We start from the raw sequence: 16,566 nt of genomic DNA on the forward strand, positions 1-16,566 counted from the left end.
AGATGCCTGCCCAGAACCATTTACTCATGAGTAGTTTATTCATGGGTAAACTAACCCCGGATCAAATGCATGTGTAGACATGCCCATTGTGTCATAAAATCAGTATTTTGGTATTCAGTCCTGGGTTCCCAGTGTCCAGCCAGCTTAGCAATTTTTGTTCCCAAACTTGCCTTTTAAAGGTGTTTGGTAGACTTCCCTTGAACACAAGGACAGGAGTGGTTGTTCTGTGAAAAATGTGTTCCTATTGGGGATGTATGTCTGTCCTTTATATTTTTTTTTCTGAGAGAATTCATTTTGCTGCATGGTTTTTGTTTAGTTTCACCCTTTTAGTTACTATGAGGGTATTTTGTGTATTGGATCATATATGTCACATTTTGGGAAAACTCTACGTGTGCAGAGTAGACTGATTTAGGAGTGTACCTACAGAGATTTTGGGGGCTGATACCGATAGCCAATATAAAGGAAGCATATCAGCCAATACCGACCCGATATCTGATACAGCTGCCGTCAGGTGGTAAGTCTGCTGTGGTGGAAGGGGAGGGGGGAGGGAAGGGGTATGGGGGGGCAGATAAATGCCCCCACCGTGAAGGAGGGGGCATGCAGGATGGAAGCATGGCTCATGGGGTGGGGGCAGCTCCCGCTGCTGCTTGCACCCCAGGAGGGTGGGAGCGGGGGTGATGGGGCATGTGTCCCCGAATCTGTGTGGCACAGGGTGGGCTGCAGCTGTGGGGTGGAACTGAATGCACCTCCTCCACCCAAGCACCGGGAAAAGCCAGGGCTGTGCCAGGCAGTGCAGGACTGGGAGTGGAGCTACAGGAAAATTTGGGGTGACTGCAGCCTCCTCCCCACACTCCCAGAGTCCACACTGAGCCCAGCCCCCCAGCAAAAATAGCCCTGTGCAGCACTGGCTCCAGCTGCACCCCACAGCTGCAGCCCACGCCACACAGATATGGGGACACATGCCCTCCCCACCCCTCCCCTCCCAGGTTGCAAGCAGTGGTGGAAGCTGCGCCCCCCCCCACAAGCTGTGCCTCTGTCCCATGGCCCACTCCCCCACCCTGGTTGGGCAGTGCTGGCCCCTGCCGCTGCCCCCTCCCTCACCACAGGGGGCATTGCTTTTTCCCACCCCATGCCCCTTCTCTCCCCCCTTCCCTTCTGACTTACCAACTGGAGGCAGGTCTTCACACTACCAGCTCTGCTCCATGTTGCACTGTGGCTGTGCGCAGCATGGGCATTTATCAGCCAAATTATCAGCCCCATTGAGCTGATATCTGATATTGACAATTTTCTTTATATTGGTACTGATCCAATATTGGACCAATGTATCAATTCACTGATAGATGGATTAGCTCCGCAGTAAAGCATCACCACCTACACATGCACTGGTATTAGAGTGCAGTAAACTACTTAACTCTGCTGTAAGATAGTACTGGTGGGGCAGTACTATCTTATGGTGGAGTAATTAACTGCATTGAAATGCACATGTAGTTGGTGAGGCCAGACTTCTGCCTGCTGCCTAGAGATACAACTCCACACTTTGAGAACTCTTGTGCCCCAGAAAGCCCCTCTGTTGCCCAATGCCACCATCTGGAGCCTGGGGCTGACTCCTGGTGCCCCCTGCCAGCCCAGACCTGCTCCACCTCAGCTCAAATTGCTGCTGTCCCAGGCACATGTGTAGATGCTGCGCCCAGGAGCAGTTTACTCCAGCTCAGACATTTCTGGAGTTTATTGGTTTGCCTTAATTTCACATGTATATGCACCCAGTATTTATAGGATCCATGGATTCTTAACAAACTCTATGCTTTTTTTCTCTCCTGACTCCTGATGAAGAATATTTTGCCTTCAAAAGTTTGTCTAACTTTATCCCAACCATGCATTTGGTCAAATAAAAGATATTATCCAAAAAAATCCTTGCCTCTTGCATCATAAATTTGTGGCAGTTAAGTACTCACCCCATTTAATGGTGTTTTAAGACAGTACAGAATATCGCAGAGAGACTGGCAGGTAAAAAGATTCTGGGTATTAAAGAAGTGACTACAATATTTCCTCTATTGAAATATTTCAATAGTAATGAAAAGAAGAAATTATTAAATTGATGCAAACTTATATGTAAGATCATAAGTTTATAAATGTCACAAAATAGAATGGAAGCTATGCTAGGGGGAGGATTGGGTTGGATTGGGCTGGGTTGGGTTGGGGTTTTTTTAACACTTCCATGGTTGTATTTTTTAACAGAAGTCAGTCATGATAGAAACAGACAATGAACTGTTAAAATCCGTATTACAGAATGAATTATGTTAAGCAGTCCCGAGCTGCCCCACAATCTCTGCTGCCACCACCTGGAGGGCTACCTGTGGCTGTGCTACATGTTCCTGCCCCACCACAGCTGAGGAGGACATTGCTGCCAGCATCAACATGTGCCTTGGTGTGTGAGAGTTTCGTGCCCACCTAGCTGCAGAGGCATGGGCTGCTCAATAAAGAGGCACTAACTCTTGCCTCTCTGCATGCTGTGGGGGAAAACCCAGGGTCAGGGGAGTACAGGCAGGCCAGGTGAGGAGTGGGGACAGGGGTAGGGGCCAGGGGCAGGGGCCAGGGCCAGGGTGGGGAGGGCAGTCCCCCATGCAGGAATTATTACGTGGCTGGGGCTGGCATGGCTGGTGGCTCCATGAGGTTGTGGCTGTCAGTGATGGCATGTGGCTCTAGCCAGTGTCCTTGGACAGCTGGGCACAGTGGGTTGGTGCCCAGCTGGGGGCCAACTGCCAGGGAAGAGCTCATGCTGCTGGTAGCCGGTGGTGTCATGACTGGCCACACCTCATAGCGGTGGCTGAGGCTACAGATCTGGCTCAGCAGGCATTGTCCCAGACTCCTAAAGCTTCTCGTGGGGGATGCAGCCAGAGATCTCAGTAGGATGGGCTGCTGGATGCCCAAGGGACCCTCCCTCAGTGACGTGTCACTGGGTGTGCCAGGGTGAGGCAGGTGCTCGGGCAGTTCACCTGTGCTGCTATAGACAACCCACTATGCCCACAAGGCCTTGACTGTCCAGCCCTGCTGCACCATCCAGTCATGCCTGCACTCCCATATCCAGGCTGACAGCTCTCTGGGCCATTGTGCAGCTCTCGCTGTGCTGCTGGGCTTGGGCAGCTGCCTGCAGCACCCAATACAGGGGCCCGGCATGGAACTAGCAGCTGCACAACAGAGGCAATGCACCACAGCACCTGCAAGCTCAGCACAGGCTGCTGGGGGTGGGCTGCAGGCAGGTGGGGCTGTCCCCAGCAGCCAGGACCTGCCTGAAGACCTGGACAGCATGGGTCTGGCAGCCACACCGAGGTGCAGGCAGGCTAGGGCAGCTGGCCTGTGGCCTGCTCAGGGGGTCACAGGGGCCTGGAGTGCCCTCAGGCTCCCTGCTTGTGTGCCCCAGGGCTCTGAGTGTCTCCTGGCTTTTAAAGACCTGAGGCAGGGGCTGTCACAGAGGCAGCCTGGCCCTGGGGCAGGAGAGGCTCCCAGCCTGGAGCCATGGAGCTAGCCTTAAGCTGGCCCCCTAGTGGCATAGCTGACCTGGGTGTAAACTTGCTCCTGGGCTTCATCTACACATGCATAACTGCACAGTAACTAATCACACATAAATTTGCTACCTGAATTTACAGGTAACAAATGTACTTGTGATTAGGGGGGTTTACTGCATAGTAAACATGCACGTGTCTGGAAATGCATGCTTACTGCACTGTAAACTACACTGCTGTGCACTTAAGCATCTTGTTCAGACACACCTACTATGAAGCAATTTAGAACAAAAATTAGCTGCATATTTGGAAAGACAGTAAAGTTTAATAATTAAACTTCATGGGCACCTATGAACATTGGGCACCAGTGCACAACATGACACAGAAGAATCCTTTCATAAGTTCTCTACTCTGATCTTGAGTCTGCATATCTTTATTCATGTTGTGAATTGGCTATATTAGATATTTATTGTTGTTTTCAATTGAGATTATATTTTGTTTATGTTTGTTTGAAAGAAAAAATAGAAATCCTAAGCATAGCCACTAGGCTAGTGGATACTGACACTTGGTTTGTTACAGGACTACAAACCTTTCATAAGCATTTCCCACAATGAGAGAGAGATGCCTGACAATCAATGCAGGAATCAATGAAAGTATTAATGCTTAGCACAAAAGAGAGGGGTCAAAAAAATAAAACAGTTCCTATGTCTTCTTAAGCAGCAAAGTACAGAACAATCATCCAGAAGCCATGCCTAATTTATACTTTTGGTCAAAAACAACTAAAAATATATGAATCCAATGAAATCTCAGCTTCACTTTAGAATTTATTGGTTTTAATCAGTACAAACTCATAGCTAAGGTTTTTTTATGGGATCAGATTTCCTTAGAGTTAGATTTGGTATTTTTTCTCAGTAATTCCTTGTCATTGCTAGGATGTTTTAAGAAAATATGTTTATAAAACCCTCTTTTTGTTCTTCTAACCCTGCAAGCTAGACATGTTCCATTTATTTTTAAATTAAGTGAAAATTAGCCAGGTGTGTTAGATAAGCTTTCTATACACAGGTCTAAATATTGACAAAAGGAGATGTGTCACTGGAAAAATCATCAGTCTAGCAATTATCACGTTAGCATGTTAAGTGGAAAAAGATGTGAAACTTCCAAATGTGTCAATACAGATTATTTCATTTCCACCAGCTTTCAGCTATACTGTGAACATCAGTGCCTTAATGTATACTCAGCAGCAGGTCGGCTCTTACAAGCCGATACTCTCATGTGTCATGCAGAATCACCAGGTCTGGGGTGAAATCACGTATATCCCTTTGCAGTATCAGGAAGTGATTTATTTCTAAATGGAGGGGAGAACAGGTAAAGAAAACCTTTCCCACTGTTCCTGAGCTACTTTAAAGTACTTGCTTCCTGTCCCTGTATTGTCAATAATTTCTTAGAAAGGGAATGAAGTTTTCCTTTTCCTAGTCTTTTTGGTTTTACCTATATTATTATTAGCTAACTATGATTGACCAGTTTCCCTCTTTGTCTGCACCTTTGTACTACTTTTGCCTACCTAGGATTTTTGCAGATGCAGACAATCCCTAGAATTATGTCATTTAAACCAAAGCTGAGCATCTCCTCCTTGATTTTTCTTTTCTTTTTTTTTAGGATCAGTTTCTTTCCTAAATGAACATCAGTCCATATAGGGAAATGGGGTAAAATCAAGGCAAAGCTCTAAAGTAGCTCATTTTGGGGTGGAGTTTACAGAAACCATTCCCCTCAATACAATCTGACAGTTATGAGATAATTGCTTGTAACTTTATTTTTCAGGCCTATTGTACTTAATGATGTGATATAATCCAATTTGAAAAGAAAATTGCATTTACTTCAGTTAATGTGATATTTGTGCCACAAGACATTAGGCACTTTAACTAAGCATCCCTTTGATATATATCCTTGCAGCAGTAGCAATATACAAAGTATCTGAAACAAAGTTCAGTGAAGTATATGGAGAGAATACAATAACGAATGACCTCCAATTCAAAGGACTGTATGTAACTTGGCAGCTTTGTTTAGGGATGTGCTGATGAACAATTATTTTAACCTGGGATGAATGATGGGTGGCTTTTAGTGTCTACATCTGTTAGGCTTTGTAGGTCTCTGGGCAAGTGTAGATGGATGGTAATCAAGCACCTGTACTACTATGCTATATTTACAGAAAATTGTACTTTAACTTGGTACAAGTGTACTGAAGGTAAGGAAGAGGTTCCAGCATTTCATTTGCATCAATGGTTTGCCTCTGTTCAATTTCTTGAGCCAGGATTTATACAGAAGTGTATTATACAGATCATTGCTGCAATGATGCAAACAGAAAATAGAGGGTTGAGACTGTTTCCTCCACACCCACAAAAAACGCCTTGTATACAGTAAATACTTAATATGCCTTGGTGCCCCATTTTAAGACTATCAGTAAGAACCTGCTTGCCTTGCCAACTAAAGAGTTCATAGACAATAGACTGCCTTTCTAAAAATACACTACAGGAATGCTATTTTTCAAAACAGAGAAAATCATAAAATCATTGAAAATTAGGGTTAGAAGGGACCTCAGGAAGTCATCTAGTCCAGGGGTTTTCATCCTGTGATCCATGGACCCCTGGGGGTCTACAAACTGTATCTAAGGGGTCTACAAAAGATGACTATGATCAACCAAAAATATGTGAATACCCACACTTACAATTTAAAGGGGTCCACACCTCCATTTGAAAGTGTTTAGGGGTCCACAAATGAAGAATGGTTGAAAACCACTGATCTAGTCCAACCCACTGCTCAAAGCTGGGCCATCAAGAGAAATGCTTAAGAGAAGTGCTTTTGGCTCCCACCAAAGGAAAACCAGAAATGTCCACTTGAAGTGATCAAAAGTTAGAAATGTAGAACTGGGAGAGTATAATTAGCCAAGATTCAGAAGAATATGTTGTTAACTTCGATCCTGAAAAATTAAGGTTACAGCTGTTTGTGTTTAAGTACAAAAAAGGCAGAAGCTACAGTTCTTGTTTCCCAGCTCTTTTGATGATCATTATTCCTGGAGACCATTCCTTGTTCACACTACATTTGAATTTCACTGATTCAAAAAGAAAAGTGCTGGCAGAGAGGACCAATCTTTATATTCCCTTTATTTATGTATTTAGAAATGGAAGGTACCTAGCTATTCATCTGCTTTTGTCCAAGATTTTCTGGAGACGCAAGCAATTTTAGTCATTTGGATTAAGTTAATTGTTTTGATTAGAATGAATAAGAAATTTCTTATAGCCACTCTAATATAGGTAGGATTCGTGAAGGATCTTTTTTGTATAGAACCTTGGTTTTTTTGGATAAAATTATTTTTTTCCCAGTTATTACATGGAGATTTTATTTTTTGTCTTTGAAACCAAATCTTGTTAGTATCAAAAAGATTCTTTTACACACTTTCCTCTAAAATAGTCCATCTGGAAAGGGGTCACAGTCTACAGGGCACCCACTTCCCCATTCCACTTGTGGAGGAGGGTTTGTAGTTAGCCAGCATGAAGATAAAACTGGACAGTCCTGGCACAGAATCAGTGCATTTCCCTGACACTCTTGGCAGGTGACACATCCTCACCAGAAGCTAATACCACCCCACTGGTACAACCCATAGAGAAGAGCGGCAAGGCAAATACTACCACTACAAGAGTAGTGATATATGAGGGATTACAGCTACTGTTGCTGGTGACATTTTGTACCCCTTGCCCATAGGGAGTGAAGGAAAAGTCAAGCCTATAAACTATTCAAGACACTTCAGTGCTAGCCATTGGGACTAAGTCTCAGAGAGCCATAACTATTTTCTGCTTTTTTCCCTGCCTTTTTAACCCTGTGATGCCTCAACTTCCCCAAAATAATCCAGTCCAGTTATCTAATATAAAGTCCCTGCAGTCTTCTCACATAATTAAAAAGGAATGGCTAAAAACAAGAAGTGCACTGTTTCTTATTCTCATCACTGTATATTGTTAACTGTTAGTTGGTTCTGCTGTGAAGAAAGGCCTGGAAAAGCAAACCAACCTTAATTAGTTTATTGATTACAATTATGAAGACAAGTAACATAAGGCAGTGTCCAGCAACATTTCTGAGCTTCAGAGACTCCAGTCTGGGCTGGGCTGTGGGGCTCTGGAGATGTTCTGGTAGCAGGGGTCTTTGCCTACGCTGGTCTTGGGGCCAAATAATTGGAAGCTATTATGATATGTTTCCAAACCCTGACATAAAATATATGTTTAGTACTTTTTAGCTCACTGTGCTACTGCAGCAACTGAAGCAGAGCAAGCCTATCATATAATTGTACGCAGTCCAATTTATACCCCACTCATTCACAACTTCTCACTGTATAGAATTTAAGTAACCAGTGGTCTATTTGAAAATTTAGAGTACAAAAATACTCAATAAATACAAGTTATTGCTACAGGTATCTGCTTAGCAATTTTAAAAGCAGAAACATGAAGGTGCAAAGCACACAAATTCTCCATAACTAGTACAGCACCCCTTCCCGCCAATGTCTCCAAAACTAAACAGGGTTTGGAGACTTTTTGCAAAACTAGGGGTTGCACAACATTAGCTGAACTGCATAAAAAACATCTTTAGTATCATGGGAGTTTGAGTCATAAATTAGCATAACACAGGGTGTGTCTACATGTGATGCTACATCACTGTCACAATGCGCTACAGCAACGTAACGCCTGTAGGCAAGAACCACAACGCCGCAGCTACGTCACCTTAGCAACGTGTTCCTTTCTTATCGCATGTTGCTATGGTGATGTGCAGTACAGGAAGTTCTATATGACGGCATAGTAACAAAGGTGCTGTAAGGACAAATGCAGACACGCCCACAGAGAAGGCCTTTATCGCTACAGATATATGAGTTAAAATAAATACCTATGTTTTTGGTAAACATAAAACAAACTAAAAATGTATAGCATAAGTTAATGTTGTGTTCTGAGATGTGGCCTAAGCAAAAACTGATATGACATCTTGAGGTGATATTTCACTGTTTGAAATGTTGTCCTGGTTGGTTTGTTTTTTCCTTCCTTCCAGCTAGTTCCTTCCTTCCTAGGGTAAAAAGTTTATTTTCCTCATATCCCATTTTTCCTTTTATTCCTCCTCTAGTGAATCAGCTGCACTGGGGAAATTAGTCTGTTCGGAGCAGCTTGCAAGGTACTCGCTTCCGTTGTATTCAGTTCCTTTTCTTGTAAAAAAAAACAGGGTAACAAGCCTCTCTTTCCCCTGCAGCCGTCAGGAGGAATGCTGGTCTTGTCCAGCACAAATAGGGCATAATTGAAATAAAATTAGTATGACGAAAAGAAAGATGTGCTGAGACCTCCTTCATACAGTGCCCAGGAGCTCAGTCTGTCTTGGTGCTCAGTTCCCCCAACTAAAAAGGGTATTCAGGGTACTCAGTATCATGCCAGATTTGGCCCCAAGTCATGGAGATTTTAGACAACAATTTCTCCCGTGCTTAAATTTTAAAAGTAGTTGCCATAGCAACTGCCAGACACAGCATATGGTATGTCTGCTACCTCTGAGATAACAGAGCAATTTCTAAAGAATTTACTTTACAATATGTTATGAACCTTTGTACATTTTACAATTTTCCAGAGTATGGTATAAGGTACTGTTGTTCCCTGACATTTTCCTCAAGTTGAATGCTCATTTTGTAACTCTCTTCACATTAGGCAAATATTTTCCCACTTTATCTGTTTTTTTGATTTTCCCTGTTTAAAAACTTCTACTAATCACCAAGAAATAAAAAAGGAACATGAAAGATCCATCACTGGGAAGAAAAGACATAGAGATATTGCTCTAAATTTCTGTCTGGTTTTGATACAATGCTACCTTTTTCTCAAAGGAGGGGAAAGAAGGAGAAAAATTGGGAAAGAGGGAGAATTTCCCAGTATAAAGTTATTCATAAACCAGTGCTGCACATTCAGATGTTTTGTTGAACCATCTGCATTCTTCAGTCCTGGGATTATTACAACTGAGCAGTTTCCCTGCAGCTTGGGACATGAGAAAAAATCCTGTCTTGCTGAGGTCTATGCAACCTATTAAGCTTATAAGCTTATATATGCACATGAGAGAGACAAAATTCTCCCTTCTTGCCCCTTGCGTTTGGAACATGGTAATCATCTACTAACCCTTACCAGTAGCAGATCACTACAGCTCTCTATACCTGTCAGCTGTGTTGAATGCTGGACTGAAGTAACAACACCAAGATTCAACCTGTGTCCCACCCACCTGCTTGAGTAGAATGACTGACAGATATAAGGCACGTCTACATGTATATTTGATCCGAGATCAGTTTACCTGCAAGTAAATTACTCACAACTAAACGCTGCTGTTAGACACCGACTTCATGTGGTGCCCAACAACTAGGGAGATGACAATTCAGTCACTCATGAATCCTGTTACTCATTATCCAGAGCAAGCAGGGAGCAAACATCAGCACACATTGCTCGCAACAGCTTTATTCAGAATGGAGACAGCTTCGGGCCAGGTCCCAAAAAACCAGCAAACCGGGGACCTGCACTGAACAAGGTTTTTCCACATTTAAACACTTTGGTTCATGCTCATTACCATTTATTCCACCCTGTCCCTCCTTTTGTTCCACCCATTTCTCTCCCATCTTAAGCTCTGCCTCTGTTTACTGTTTACTTCATTAACATAGAATTGCCTATGCATTTTATTTATTTACATGTCTTTTGCTATAAGCTCATGTCTAAGGCCTTCACCCCACTTCTTCAATCAATGGGTGAACATTGACCAAAACCTGAAAGACTTCTGGAGGCTTCTTCACCAATCACCATTCACCTTGTTACATGTGTTCATCTTGGATTCTGTTATCTTCTACATTCCTATCTGTTTTTCTACCCCAGGTTGTACCATCTCCACATTTGTAAGGCTTCACCTCATTCACAGCACATAGACTTACACAGACTCACTCGAAAATGGTTGACATAGTTAAGATGGTTACTTAGCATAAGCAAATGGCTGTCTTAGCATAAGCATTCATAAGCAAAATCTGTTTGCCTAAGCATCTTGCAATATTACTTTTAATATAACATTCTGGCTTGTGGTTAGCAGCTTTGCAAGACCACAGGTCATGCCTTTATTCAGCTGAAAATCCAGTGCTCCCCAAGATCCAAATATTGTCACCTTAACAGCTGCCAGGCAGCTGTGCAGGGACATGAGAACAGATTTGCTGCTCCCTAACTGCTGCCACTTCTTGTAACCTTGCAATGGCCCTGTGCTGCGACCGGGGGGGAGCTTGTGGCCCTGGCTGCAGCTGCCAGCAGCTGGCAACCATCTTGAAAAGCCAATCCTGGCCAGGAGCAGTATGCACAGCACAGGGGCAGCATACGGCAGCTCTCTTATCACTGCCTCTGGCTCCCCACACCATGGCTGCTCCAGCTCCTGTCCCTGGCAGTGACAGCCAGCACCCCAGACTCCTACTGGCTACCGCATTGGCCCTGCTGGTCCACCACACTGACTGCCAGCTGGCCCATGGCTGTCTGGGCCTTCCTGGCTCCTGCACACACAGTGACTCCCTGCCTGGCTGCAGCATGCCATCCTATGGCCACCACCACCATACAGCTGCCACCTGGGCCCCATCCAGCTGGCTGGATCCTGGCAGGGATGCCGACAATGGGTGACTGGACACCACAACCAAAGCCACCTTTGCCTACTGGGCCAGACAGAACTGGTAGCTGCACATCATCCAGCAGAGCTGGGATGGCAAACAGTGGCTGGAGGCATTCTGGATGACCCAGGCCACCTTTCTGGACCTCCTGGAGCAGCTCCACCTGCATCTGGGGTGGCAGGACACCACCATGCAGCCGCCCCTCCCTGCAGACCCCTGGCTGGCTCTCATCCTGCTAAAGCTGGCCACATCCACCAGCCTCCACTATGTGGGCCATCTCTTTGTGTAGGCAAGGCCACTTCCGGGGAGGGCATCCTGGTGGTGTGCGGTGCCCTCCAGGACAAGCTGGGGCACACAGTGCTCTGGGTGCACAACCCCCTGCTGGTGGTGGTGGGGTTCTGTGCCCTGAGATTCCCCCAGTGCATCTGGGTCCTCAATGGGACCCACATCTCCATTACCTGCCCACCCCACAGCAACTGCTCCTACTACAGCTGGCAGGGCTTTCACTCCATTGTGCTTCAAGTAATCATCAACCACCACAGTACCTTCACAAACATGAGTGCCAGCTGGGCGGGCAGTGCCCATGATGCCTGCATGTTTTGCAACTCCTACCTACCAACCCTGGTGCAGAGCAGCTGCTTCATGCTGGGGGTGCCAGACCTGCAGTGAGGCCCCATGGTGGTCCCGCCCCTCCTCATCAGGGACCCCACCTACCGTCTCTTGCCCTGGCTGATGAGGCCCTAGACTGGCCACCTGAACCCCTACCAGGTCCACTTTAACTCAAGTTCACTGAGGACCAGAGCCGTCCCTAGGAGTGTGTGGGGCCTGGGGCATATCAGCCTGCACAGGGCCCAGGACAAGGGGTGGTGAGCTGGCAGAGTGGGGGTGAGGCGGTGAGCAGCAGGGGGTGGCGTGGCAAGCAGTCAGAGCAGGCAGAGCCAAAGGGGTGGCAAATGGCCAGAACCCGTGGCGTTCAGCAACAGTGGCATATGACAACTGCAGCAGGGCCACCCCCCCAGGGATGGCCCCGCTGAGGTCATCATCACAGTCTGCATGCTGCATAACATTTGCAAGGCCCAAGGGAGCTGTTTCATGAGGCCTGGGCAGAGGAGGCATGGCAGGTGGAGGATGCCTGGCAATGGGAGCTCCACCTGCAGCAGCAGCAATAACAGTGAGCCCCCTCTGCTGAGGCCTTGGGCGAACCACACACCTGCCCCTGAGGGCCAGGGCACTGGGTGTGAGAGGTGCTGGCTGATCACCTCCTCCTGAACTCCCTGATATAATCCACTTGCACAGTCACCTACAGACCACCCCCACCACCCACCCCCAGCACCATGCTCACTGCAGACGTGTCTCAGAAGAACAACAGTTTTTATTCCCCTTACATCAAAAAGACCCTTCTCTTCCCCAACAAACAGAGCATGTCAACATGTGGACAATTAATAGGTTGGGGCAGTGGCCTGAGACCTGATACTTGTGGACAGTAGAGTTCTGCTATCAGGGCCGGAGCGACTTCACAAAAATTGAAGAGGTGAATTGGGGAACAATAACTGATCCACTTGTACCATGATAATATTGGGGGACAGCTATTCCAATGTCCTTCATAACAGTGCAGGACAAAGTGTTAGTACCTTTTGTTGCACAAAACTTGTTCCCCCACAGCAAGAGAGCCCCTCCACCTCCCACTCCACCCACCTTCAGTAAATGTACACACATGTAGATACACACGCTTACTATGTAGAGACACCCACGAAGGGCCAGATCCAGAGAGGAATTTAGGTGACTAATTGTCATTTCAAGCATCCCAGTCCAATAGTTAGAATCCAGTTTCAAGTCTTTTCTCCAGTGAATGTTAAATTATATCTACATATATGAAACAGCTTCAACAGGACAAACAGGCTGTAAATTGATGTTGCCTTTGTCACAAAAGAAAATATTTTCTCACAGGGATAGTGTGAGTGTTCAGGTGTCCTTTTTGCTTGTTGTGGAACAAACCCCAAAAGTTTTGTGCAACAAAAGGTACTAACACTTTGTCCTGCACTGTTATGAAGGACATTGGAATAGCTGTCCCCCAATATTATCATGGTACAAGTGGATCAGTTATTGTTCCCCAATTCACCTCTTCAATTTTTGTGAAGTCGCTCCGGCCCTGATAGCAGAACTCTACTGTCCACAAGTATCAGGTCCCAGGCCACTGCCCCAACCTATTAACTGTCCACATGTTGACTTGCCAGCCATTCTGTGCTTGGTACCCACCCAAGAACAACTTCAGAGCCTGCATCCACTGACTATCACCAACTACCAGAGATCCCTAGCCACCTAACCATCTGACTGTGAGGGGGTTCATCAGACTCATCCATCAGACAGCAAGGCAAACACAGACCTCCATAACCTGCCACACATACATCCATCCTCCCTCCACCACAGTCCCTCAATCTGACAACTGCAGTGCTGTAAAGAAATGAAGCAGCAACTGGGGTGAGGTCAAGAATCAAGGGTGCTCTAGTAAAGCCCCCAAATCAAGACAGTCTATGAATGGATCACAAAGGAAATAGCAGCCTAGGGACATCACTGTGACCTGACTAGTGCTAGTCCAAGTGCAGACACTGAGACAGCAGTTCACAAGGACATGGGACTCCAACTGCATGTGCAGGGTCACATGCGCCCACTACAAGGAACTCTCCCACATCTTCACAGTAAACAACATGCTCATTTCCAAACACATGGTGGACATGGTTGCCTACACCACCCAGAAGAGCCTTGAAGACTCCAACTTGACCATGGTCCAAGACATCTTGCAGACAAGTACTGCAGTGAAGTTGATAAGCCAGGTCAGGGACTACCAAGCTATGCAGACTCACTGAGGACTCTGAAATGAACCTGGGCTTGAACAATGAGGACCTAGAGCTTCTTGCTCTCATGCCATGTTAAGCATCCCAACCAGCCATCTCCCAACATGGTCCCAGACCACAACAAGACAAATCCCAGAAATGGTAAGTGGCAGGCCACCATTATTGCTGGGTTAGAGACTGGGTGATGAGGGGCAAGAGTTGGTGAGCAAGGAGCCAGAGCACTCAAACTCAATGGCTTGCTGGACCCCCTGCAGCAGCTGAACCACTGCTCCTTGCTCCCTTTCCCCATCCCCCTGCAGAACTGGAATTTGGGGCTGTGGTGGAACCACATGGCTGCACTTGGGGATTGCCATACTGTGTGCCCCTCCCCTCTCCCCCATGTGATTTAGGTACCACAATAGGCAAAGTGGGAAATTAATAGAACAAGAACTGTTTTGGGGAGGTGTTCTTTAGTGGTCACCAAATCCTCACTGTGTCAGTCCCACTTCAGTTAGGCATTGTTTGCCACTGTTTAAGTTAGGTATGAATTTAGCACATCTATCATCCAAAACCACGAACAGCAGTGTAAAACTATAAGGAACCTCATTGCTGCACCTGGCGTCATGCCCAGAACTCAGGGTAAGGCACTGCTTCTGGCTTCATACTCAGATATAAGGGCAATGAAGCACTACCACAAGGCACCACCCCCTTAGGAAGCTCCTTCAGCTTTTTTGCCTTGGATTCTGAGAAAGTAACAGCAATTGCCTTCATTCACAGGGACAGATAACAACCAATGCATTGCAAGCCAGTGAACAAGGAAAGGAGAAAACAAGTGGCTTTTAAATCATCAGGCTTGATGCTTGGTCAGAACACAGTTGTCCCATGTACACAGCCACAGCATCAGTTGTATTGTCCTGGACTCTTCTAAATGTTGATGCCAGCCTGGAAAGTCAGTCTGAGCTCCTGCTGGTCCCCCATTAAAGCAAACTCAATTCATGCAGTCCAGGGTCATTTCATAGCAGGAGAAGATGGGTCACAGAGTGGGCTGCAGCTCCGGGATCCAACTGGGATGGGGTATCAGACACACCCCTTAAAGGATCTAAGTAAGACAGTGCAAGGTGTTTGTAGAGGGTAGTGAGTCACTCCCTGACATTATCAGGAAGAGTCAATGCACTAGTAACCCATGCCATCCCTCTCCATGAGTCACAGTCATCAGGCACCACAATCCCTTGCAGCAAGGGTCAAGAAAAGACCATTGGACTGTCTTAAACCATAATGACCAGGTGACACCTCCACTGTAGGGTCAGTGCTAGCAACCTGTAATTATAGATGAGGGGAACTAGGGGGCCCCAAGGCAACAGACCAGAAACTTCATACCACCTGCACCCCCTCATCTGGCCTGCTGTATTTCACAAACTTCCATGGGAGTTAGGGGCCCTTGTTGTACCCCATGGCAGTTTGTATGGTGCCTGCCCAAGTCCTACCTTGCCCAAGTCTTACCTTCCAAGGGCCTAGGGAGCACAGTAGAAAGTTAACTTTGCATGTTGAGAGTCATCAGGGTAAATGAGGCAGGCTGATGGCTGGATGTCCTTACAACTTTTGTTGGGGAGCTCTTCATGCTACCAGGGCAACCATAGGAAAACAATGAACTCCTGTTCATCGTCCTCTACTTTCAGTTCTGACACTGAAATTGACAGTGAGCCTAGGATGTGGTCACAAACTGGTGCTCAGAAAGCTTCCAGGCAGAGGAAGACTCATACCTGCACAAAGATGGACATGCTGGCTTCTATGACAGAGTGCAGCTATTCCTGAATCAGGGAGGGCAGGCAACAGAGGGAGGAAGAGCAAATATCCCACAGCCAGTGTTTAGCTCTGATCAGGTACAGGATCAAGGAGCCCCAGCATACTGCTGTGTGGCATACCTGGTGGTACTCCAAGGAGCACTATGGAGCCATTGCTGGGCATAGAAAAGGGAGGCTGCCAGAGTTTGTGCAGGTTGAGCAGGAGTCTGTGTATTATCTCTTGTCTGCCTTGAACCTGCAGACAGAGGACATCCTTAGGGATCTCCATGTCATCCCACAATTTAACCCACAAGTGGGACTTTCCAGTCACCCCTAGTGGCACATGCTGCCACCTGATGGGGGTGTTGTTATAATGATGACCTTTATCTTTTACTAGTTATCTCTTGTGAAGGAGAAAAGGAAAACCTGGTAAAACTTACCACAGGGGAAGACGTGCCAACTGGGAGAGAAATGGCAGCACCAAAAGAAAGGAGGATGTCACGGGAGCCACAGTTCCAGAGTAGTTGCTCCATTCAGCTAGAGAGGCCCCAGAGTGACAGAGGCTGAGGACTCACACTGGAAGGAGAGTAGACATGAAGGAGGGAGGAGGAGGGCTGTTCCCCAAGATCTGAGACATTGGGTCAGAGACTCCAAGCACTAGGGAGCTGGCTGTGACCCAGCAGGAGAGCTCGGCTGAGCTCTGGTGACTTGGGAGACAGACTGCGAAGGTGCTGTGGAGAAAAGTGACATGAAGCTCTGCTGGAGGTTTCTTC

The sequence above is a fragment of the Crocodylus siamensis genome, chromosome 2 (assembly GCF_052110815.1).
Source record: "Crocodylus siamensis isolate JL-2025a chromosome 2, ASM5211081v1, whole genome shotgun sequence".
NCBI lineage: Eukaryota > Metazoa > Chordata > Crocodylia > Crocodylidae > Crocodylus > Crocodylus siamensis.